Source organism: Parasteatoda tepidariorum, chromosome 1, assembly GCF_982258835.1.
Source record: "Parasteatoda tepidariorum strain Cologne lab strain chromosome 1, Ptep-v5.0, whole genome shotgun sequence".
Taxonomy (NCBI): domain Eukaryota; kingdom Metazoa; phylum Arthropoda; class Arachnida; order Araneae; family Theridiidae; genus Parasteatoda; species Parasteatoda tepidariorum.
Window position 1 is genome coordinate 131930421 of NC_141755.1, and position 10613 is coordinate 131941033.

Below are 10613 nucleotides of genomic sequence, written 5' to 3' on the forward strand. Positions count from 1 at the left end.
TACTCCGATTAACTTTTGATCTAAGGATCGGTTCTTTACATTTTGGGACTCAATCTTAATGGATTGATGAGGTGACCTAAAATATGGTAATTAAGAAATGCTGAGGATATTTTAAGTTACGAAATCAGACTCAAAATCGAAGTTTCTTTAAGCAAACATACCTTTTTTACGACAGATTCAGATTTTCAACCCCCAAATTACAGGGAATAGCCGCAATCTGGAAATTACAGGGAATAGCCGCAATATTCTTCCCTATAGTTTAATCGGGAGAGCGATTCAAAGTCCCTAAACATTAATTTTACCATATTTCTCCATATCTCCAAAACTTTTTAACCAAATGGAAAAAATTTTGCACACACTTATAGAATTCGTTTATCGAAAGACAAGTTCATGCAAAAACTAACTTTTAGTAAATATATATAATTTTTTTATTATTTTACTTCAGAACAGTCAGTTTAGTTTAAACCAAAAGTTTTGAAGCCCTATTGTTGGTGTTAAAGTAAAAAAGATCATTGAAAATGTACTTAATTGCATTACTATCACCTTCATTGGTTTCCTTTCAATTCCATTTATTATCATTATAAACTATTCGTTAGATGAAAACTATCCTTTAAAAATATTCCTTTTCAAAAAATGTCTTTTTTCTTCTCCGAAATTTGATTAAAAAGAATCGATTACCATTCCTCCGACAGAACTTCACGGATGGCTGGAGTTATTTAATTTTTGAGTGAAGGAAATAGCGTCACCATGTGTCGGAAGTGACGCCACACCTCAGCATTGTCGCCCAGAATAACACTGTCAGTGACCGATGGACAGCTGACCCCAATGACCACTTCTCAAAATCAGACATAAAACACTTTATTAAAGAAAAGAGAAAAACGTATACAAAGATGATGACTCACAGCCATTCCAGAGAAATCACGAGAGTCCACTTTCTGATTGTAAAATAATTTTTGAAGAATTTGGAATGCATCAAACGCTAATTTTATATGCACAGCTCTCGGCTAAATATTTCCATTCAAGGTCTCAATAAACGATCGAATTTTCTGTCGAATTTCTACCTTGTTTTTCAAACAATAGTCTAAATTGGATATACACTCCTCAAAAGTGAAATTGCAACACCAAGAAATAATGCACGTAGCGTCATGCAAATTTCAGGAGCGATAGTAGTGAGATGGATATGCAAATGATTAAATTTGCGCACGCATCTGATCACGTGGTACGCATATTCGGGCTATAAAGGCCAGCAACTTTCCCTTCTCATATACGGCATCTGAGGTTTTGCGTAGCATTTGCGACTTTCGAAAAAGCGTAGAAAATGCCTCTGAAACGTCGACGAGCTCAATACTATCAATTAACGACCGGGGAACGTGACCGTATTATCGAACTCCATGAACTTGGTTTGTCGCTGCGCGCAATAGCAACTCGTGTTGGGCACAACGTGAGTACCATCCAACGTTGTGTCACATGATGGATTCAGGAAGGTCTACGTGCACGCCGGAGAGGAAGTGGTGCGCACAGACCGGCGTATTTAACAGTTGACTATTCGAGACCCTTTCTCCACGGCACGTGCCATCCGAAGCCGGTTGCCTTCAGGAGCAGGTGGATCTGTGTCCACCCAAACCATACGCAACAGATTGCATGAAGTACAGTTACGTGCACGGGTACCAGCAATAGGGGTACCGTTGACCCCTTTACACAGGGCTAGACGCCTGGCGTGGTGTCATCGTACCTGGATCATCCAATGGCATCGGGTATTGTTCACGGATGAATCTCGTTTCTGTCTGTGGAGAAATGACGGCTGTCGACGGGTATGGCGGCGATCCGGAGAACGCTACGAACCAGCCCATTACGCCGAGCGTCACAACGGTCCTACACCGGGCATCATGGTTTGGGGTGGTATAATGCTTGATCGCAGAACGCCCCTGGTACACATTCACGGCAGTTTGACAGCGGACCGCTACGTCACACAAGTTGTGTATCCCGCTGTTCTGCCCTTGTTGCAGGGCGCACCCAACACGGTATTCCAGCAAGACAATGCCAGGCCGCATGTCGCACGGCGAACTCTTAACAGCCTGACTGGATTTGACATCCTTCCCTGGCAGGCAGCCTCTCCAGATCTGAATCCCATAGAACACCTATGGGATCTCATTGGACGTGGCATGAACAGAGGACCAATGGCGCAAACCACCGATGATCTGCGCACAGCAGTGGATGTGGCTTGGCAAAGGTTACCTCAGGCAACCATCAATGGAGTCATTGATAGCATGCCTCGCCGGATTGAGGCCTGTACAGCTGCCCGAGGTGGCCACATTATATTTTGAATAAATTGCTTTATAATGATTTTATTAGTCTGTTTTTTTAATCATTTGCATATCCATCTCACTACTATCGCTCCTGAAATTTGCATGACGCTACGTGCATTATTTCTTGGTGTTGCAATTTCACTTTTGAGGAGTGTATTTTAGGGTCTATTTTTGTGCGAAATATTTTAGTTATAATTTTGTAATAGTTTGTCTGTAAGCTTCTCTGAATATAGTGCTCCAAATGAGTGAAAATGTCGTTTCAATAGTCTCCTATGAAAATTTCATTTGTTTAAGAATAGTTCCAAATAAACTTGTAAAGAGATGCTGTTGAAAATCATTTTATCTTATAATATTTCATAACCGTCGTTGAACTGCTTTCCCAATTTTTTGCCTTTAAGACAAGTAATATTCAACTCAGTGACCTTGTCATTTTGAACTCTAAGGGAACTCTTGGATCAAATATTGGACAAAATTTCTCTTCGTGAAAGACTTTTTGAGGGAACTAACCCAAATCTGCTTTACATTACCACGAAAATCTCCCATGGTTCGTCTGACGGCAAAGGTTCTCGAACCTATGATCCGTCTACCACTGAGGATATTTTTCGTCAGCACTGTGGTCGGTGCAATCCGGATGCGGAATTTGCATTGACCAGCCATCGCTGGGATTCGAACCCGGCTTACCTCGCTGGAAAGCTAGCGCTTTATCCCCTGAGCTATCACGGCTCGTCTAAAATCATTTAGAACATTTTTTACTTTTTTTGAAAATACTTTAAAAATCAACTAGTGTCAATTTATGAATTCTAAAAATTGTAAGATCGCTTAAAAAGTGACTGTTATGAAAATGAAAGACTTAAAGTGAATTGCCGTCCATAAAAAAATCATTGGGATACCCAGATTATCAAGAGCGTTCCATAAATGTAATCTTTCAGCGATCTTGTTATTCACCTTTGTGACATAAAATTGCTTTCGAACAAATTAGACACCGTTTTTCGCTTGAAGCTTATCAGTCAATAATTTTTTAAATAATTATCGAATTTAATTTATTTAATCATGATCTTTCTACATCTCTCTACAAGCGTCATTTCTAAATCTTATAGTTTTTGTGCAGCAAAAAAAAAAAAAAAAAGAAAAAGAAAAAATCTAACTTTAAGTTCAACCCTCAAAACAGCGGTGGCGATTGAATAGTTTACTATACTCTATTTTTAAATTTTTCTTTAAATTTTCGGGTTGCTTAAATTTTTTAAAAATTCACATTTCCAAAGTTGAGATTATCTCAAATAGAATTGTTTCCAAAATTGAGAAGTGTCTCCTATTTATTCATCAAACTAAGAATCTTTTCTAAAAGTCCTTCTCTCTTTGAAAGTATAAAATAAAATGTCTTCATTTGACTATAAAAATAGAAGGTCTCCACTAAGAAAATTAAAAACTATTAATAACAGCTATGTGTGATATATTAAGAGTCTTATTTCACTCTCTTATTTCTGTTAAGTATTTGTTTAAGAAAAGTTACTTCTCTCTAGTATGTATCTTAAGAGAACTCTATACCAAAGGATAATTTAGCGTAAACCATGAAGTTTCAAAACTGAAAAGAAATTTCAGAAATAATAAAATGAAAGCAAATGATGAGCTTATGCAATGGGCAAGTTTATCTTCCATTGCATTTTGATGCTTTCAAATTTTTTAAACTTTATTAACGAATATTTTGGGTTCATCCGGACTTACTTTGAGAGCATATTATAATGATAATGAAATACGAATGTAAAAATAATTATGCATTTGGGGTGCAGACAAATTTAAAGAAATGGAGATGTGTTTACGAGTATGTTATTTTAAGTGTATCACTATAGAGAGAAAATGTATCAACAGTGGTATGAGAAGAAGTTAATAAATAAAGAAATATGCAGAGACTGCCGATTCAAATCAGTCTAAGAAAATAACTGAAGAATCTCACTTCAAGGGCCGTAAAAGCTTGAAAGAACAAAACGTGGTCATATAGCGGATACTGTCACTGCGTATTAGTTATTTTATTTTATTTTATAACCGTCGTTGAACAGCCGACCCAATTTCATGGGTTTACGACTACTAATGTTCAACTCCGTATCCTTGTTATTTTGAACCAATCCAGAAGACAAGGAAACTCCTGGATCAGTACCCCAGAGGTATTGATTTGTTATGGGAACATGGAGGACTTTGAGACTCGACAGATTTAACGTGCATCAGTCACCATTTACTACACGAGGAGTCTTCGGCCGGCGAGGATCGAACCCACGACCTCTTGGATATGGGCCCAGCGCCCTACCGACCAGGCTATTCCGGCCTTAGCCACTGATGTTTGACTTCAATGATCTGCTGAGAGCCGTGTCTTAACGATCAGTCCCCTGACGGACTTAAATTTCAATGAGCTGCGTTCATAATTTCGCCAAATTCAATATTTCGTTTTAGCTCAGATTACAGGTCACGCGATTTTTCCAGATGATAAGCGATTAATAATGGTTGGAATTAAAGCTTTTTTTCCCCATCATACTAGCCGTGCATTTTTCCATATATATCTTTGCGTTTTCACGAGTCTATGATTTGAGGCATAGATATGGAGAGATTCTGGACTCTGCGCGGCAAAACAAAACAAGAATCCAAAAGTAAAGCTGATGCGTTTTCAGAAATAAAAGAAAATATTTTTTAAAAAGATAAAGAAACTGCAGACTTTACAGATTCTCTCATTTAATAATAGGAAAGGAAAACTTTGTTTTTATAAAAGTATTTCTGTGAGATAAGTAGCATGAAATTCTCTAAGTAGCGCATTTTTAAGATTTGCAACTTCTGAAAAATAATTAGTAGCCCAAAAAGTAGCGGGTAGCCCAAATTCGATTGTATGTAGCGGGGAGTTTTAAAAGTAGCTCAATCCGCTACTTGTAGCCCAATCTGGCAACACTGAATTAAACTGTTCTATTGAAGAAGTTCAGAGTTAATTATAAATTCGGGAGTTCCCCATCGGGACGCGACTTTACACATTGTCGACTCCCGGGCACTTCTTTGGCACCGTATTTTGAAATTCGCCAATGTTACATTCGCCAAGTCGGGTTTCAAATTTTCTCGCGAAAATCTTCGAATATTAATTCGCGCATGTTTCACTTGCGACATACGATTTAAAAAACGCATGAGTGAGCATGAGGTGTGAATAAATTTAGCTGCTTTAAAAGTTTTTGTGTATTATCATTCTCTTTTTATTCGGACTTCCTGAAACACATATTTATTTCTTACTTTTTTATATCCTTTTTAGGATAAAGTTTTGTTGTGGGTGTAGGATACATGAGTAGAATATAGCTTTATAATTATTTTTATAAATTTATTGCAAATAATTTATGGTGTCTTTATCAAGCATGTGGACGCAATATTCAATAATGCAGCAGGGTTTTGTACCTTATTGTTTAGTTTTTAAAACCTTTAATTTAAGTAACTACACAATTTATGAGTTTTAAGCATTTTCATTTTATATACGTGTAATGATGAGGAGATTGTTGCTGTCAGCTTTATACATGAATTTATTCTTTTTTACTTTTCTGACATTGATATCAATGATTAAATTTGATGTAATGATTTGCAATGCGAATAATATTTGCTTCCAAACAATTGTACTTAGATTTGACACTTTTTTGTAAATGTTATGTCCTAAACTGTAAATTCCTTCATACGTATTAGCCAACTCCACAGCTTTGGTAGCCAGGACTTAAAAATTTGTAGCAGTTAAAGTGTATTTATGAGGTGAACACAATTTTGATTAAAGAAAACTTTTTATGATTTGTAAAATTAAAATATAATGTAAACAGTAAGCATCAACTTTGACATTCTCATATCATAACTCATATCATATAAGGACAATCTGTTTATTTATTTCTGATTCATTAAAGACAAGATATTGAGTCAAATAAGAGAATCTTAACAATTTTTAAATTTAATAATTTACTTTAAATAAATAAAGTAGTTTTAAAGCAATATGGTTGAAAGGCTGAGGACTTACACTTTTCTCAAAAAAATTAATCGATGTTATGATAATAAAACAAAACTCTTGCGATCTCAGCAAAAGTAAGATTTTTATTACCAAATAAGAAACAATTATTACCATTCTGCAAGGAACAAATAAAATAAAATAGCTCATGCAGTTTTCAGACACACAGACTGCATGACAATCTAAGAATAAATGTTTGAACTTTTAAAGCAAATTACACACAATAAAAGCTATTGTGTGAAAAAAAATTAAAAAACAAGTTGTTAGAAATGAGACTATTGTATGATTCCAGCAACTTAAAAATTCTTTCGGAATTTTAAAGACTAATGAATACTATTAAATAATAACAGTAAAGTAACAGTAAATAACAGTAAATAACAGAAAAGTTTTCTGTGTCTCCTTTGTCTCATTTTTGAAGCAGAATATAAATTAAAATACACATTTCACTTTTACTGATCCTGCTTTTCTCTGAATCGTTCTTATTAAGAAAGATGAATCGTGTTAAATTACGTTACATTAAGTTAGTAAATGTGTTTTCGCATTTAGGAGGAAAAAAGGCCTAATTTTAGATTATCAATAAATGTAATAATTTTCATAGTATTTTTTCCATATCTTATTTAGAAGCCCAAAAATTGGATAAAGAAATTATAAAATATGTATACCAATTGTTGAGTTATAGAATGTAATGAGCTAAATTTGTTATAAAATTATGAATAAAAAGTTACAAGATGGATAAATTATGAAATTAATGAAGCATAGAATGAAAGGATAAATATATGTAGCAAAATATATGATAAAATTAATTAGGAAACAATTAAAACGAAGGTGAGTAATTTCAGATATATACAAATAGTGATAGAAGCAAGAAAAATGGAAAATATCGGAATTTTCCCTGACAAACTTAAGAAACATTAAAAAAAGTTGAGCAGCCACAACTTTAAGTTTTAATAAATATGATTTGATGTTATGAAAAATAAATTAACTATACGAAAATAGTAGTGAATATGTCATAGATTTGTTTCTTTATGTCATGGCTTTACTAAAAATATTTTTTCTCCTTGTTTTCATAATAGCACGCATTTTACAGAAAATATTTGAACAAATGTAATGAAAATATTTTCAAATTTTTTTAAAGACTCTCTTATGAAGGAAATATTGTCAATCAAAAGTTGTTCAGTATAAAATATATGCAATTTTTTTAAGATATTGTAAGCAGTTTGAAGAATACTAATTTTTTCCAAAATAGAAACAATTGAAAACACATGGTAAAAATGAAGGAAATAAAAATAATTATTTTTCAAACTGCGTAAATTTTTTTTAATACTTTTATCTTCAAAAATATGTACACTTAATAATGCGATGATTTATATAGGGGATTATTTTTTTAAACTTTGTTTATTAATTAAGATATTCAAAAGAAATTGATTATGCTGAAGATATAAATATTTTATTACTCCAGATTTTTATTTAATTTGCAAGAATAGTTTTTATTTGAAAATTTTTTTAACAGCAATATGTATGTAATTAACTGAAACAATTGTGTGTATGTAACTTTTTCTTTATAGAAGGACGAAGTATTTTGATCTCGTTATTTGAATTTTTCTAGTCTTAATAGAGGATAAAATTTTAACCTAATTCAACAAGCAACTTTTAAAAATATCCATGAGCGCGAAGATTCGTTTATGACTTTTGCGAGTGCTGTATTGCGGCGAGCGTAGGTTTGCCTCTGAGTGAGGGTTACTAGATAAGGCTGTGAAACAGTTGACAAATAAAACCGCGGCGAGTGGAGGTGCCCGGGAGTCGACAATGTGTAAAGTCGCCATCGGGACTGGCTGGCGCCTCTCAATGACAAAAAGGATGATGCAACTATCTTAAAGTATTACGCGATGTACGCAGCTATTACACTATGACATTGAAATAACAGCTCCACACACACACACACACACACACACACACACACACACACACACACACACACACACACACACACACACACACACACACACACACACACACACACACACACACACACACACACACACACACACACACATATATATATATAGTATATATATATATATATATATATATATATATATATAGTATATATATATATATATATATATATAGTATATATATATATATATATATATATATATATATATATATATATATATATATATATATATTATATAAAGACTAACTAAAGACAAAAAGGAAAAGAAAAAAAAATAGAAAAACGAAGATAATTAAGAAAATTAATAACGGTTTTATGTACTGCACGTAACAAGTATATAGAACTCATAAAATAAGTTAAAAATATAGAGAACACATGGAAAATAATAAAGATTAAACAAACATGGAAAACAAAAAATTGAAAAGATATAATATCTTCATTAGTTCTCACAATTATATCTGCAAAACAAACGTTTAGAATTTTAACGCAACATCCGTTTCAATATATCTAACTAGTTTTTGTTTTAACAATACTCTTTAAAATCATTTTTGAAACTTGGCTAGTAAATCTTGTTTCCTAAGCAAAATGCAGAAAAACTTATGTTTCTATCTTGACCCATTTTTTTAAAAATTGATTTTATAAATCGTCAGTCATTATTGCCACAAATTTATAAAAGAAAGGATTCTACCTCTTAACTCTTTCATTCCGGTAGGGTCTGAGATTTTGAGTTCCCCTGTTACGGCAGTTTTCAGAAGGAAGGTTTTTCACTTGAACTCGACCACGGTTCCCACCCAGTGAGATAAGTAAAAGGGGTGTAAATGATTCTCCTTTCTCTTCATTGAAACTCAGTCAAGTGGGGAAAAAATGCATGCAGCAACAAATTGTTGGATAAGTTTAAAACACCCCATTTACCAAAACGTTAGTTCAGCACTTTTTTGGCGACGAATAACTAGAATTGTAAAAGTTTCCTTCCTTCTTTTTTTGTTTTCTTTTTACATCTTTTCTATTGTTTTTTTTTACTCGATTTTCTTCACAAAATCATGGAATGTAAAAAGTTTAGATAAAAATTGCTCTTCAATAAATTTTCTATTACATTGCATTATTTCAAATAATTCCTGAATAATTAATTTAGCTTTAAATAATATGTATACCATACCTCACAAATTTCTCGAATCTCGAGACTTCTTTACTCAAATTTTATTTAACTTAAAAATAATTTGAATAATCTATTATTTTTTATTATATGGAGATTTTTATTAAATAGTTTTTTAATAGTATATTGCATTAAATTTTTCAGAATCTTAACGATTAAATTATAAAACTTTTCTCAATCTTAAAGATTAAAGTTTAAAGATTAATATTTTGCAAAATCTGAACGATTTAGCTATCTTAGTTTTATAAATGAGAATACCCATGGCTCGAAATGATCAGTTGAACAGTCCCTTAAAAATACTAGAATTTAATTTTTAACCGTTTGACGAAGATGAGACACAGGTGTTCCTTTTATATATACTTTTTCTTGCACTCAAATTACCATCTATAACTTATTTCAGTATTTTTTAATTGTAAAAAACAGTATGATAGTTTCTAAAAAACTCTGTTAGATTATCAGAATTATATTTATACTAAAATATGAAATATGAATATAATAATTTGAACAAAAATTTTGTTTTCATACATGTAAAAAAGTTATCCGAAATTGATTTTCAAAATTAAAGAAATTGTAAAAATTGAAAATTAAAGAAAACTGTTTCTTTTAGATCAAAATAACTGTGTGTGAAAATAAAGGCAAACTTAAAAAAAATATATATATAATGTTTGGAAGTGATCTGTGTTTGGAAGATTTTATCTAACTCAGAAAAAGATACGGGTGTTTCATGCTCTATTTCGTAACCATAAATTATTAAAATGCTAAATATAATATTTTTCACTTATTTTCAACCAAATTGTCTTAGTGTAAACAAATTTTATACTATTTGAGTAATACTTTTTGATCCCTATAATTAGATTCAGAGAGAGTAATAGAAAGGCATAATAGTTAAAGATATAAGTTTCAATCTTTCTCCTTACTGATCTATGAAGGCCATATATTCCAAATTATCTTTTCCTTTCTGACAACACTATTTTGAAAAATATTTATTTTCATTCTGAGGAATCACCTGTGTATTGAATTTTTCATAGAAATCAATAATTATATGAAATAATATGCATATTCTAAGTGGACCTCTTAAGACAAAAATATTATTTCTTTTCATTAAATAGAATCATCACTCAAAATTATTAAATTTTGAGTGATAATATTTAGAGCAGCATTTTATTGCAGAGCACATCTTATATTGTTCAATAA

The 10613-nt window shown here is 32.2% G+C and overlaps 1 protein-coding gene across 1 annotated transcript in view; it reads right to left on the reverse strand.

Annotated features, from left to right (window-relative positions):
• LOC107457234 (pre-mRNA 3' end processing protein WDR33) overlaps positions 1–9121 on the reverse strand; it is a 102870-nt gene extending 93749 nt beyond the window's left edge. The window contains exon 1 of the mRNA XM_087153273.1: positions 8955–9121. The gene's annotated coding sequence lies outside the window, so the exon portion shown is untranslated. The remainder of the gene's footprint in view (positions 1–8954) is intronic.
• Positions 9122–10613: the final 1492 nt, after the last annotated feature.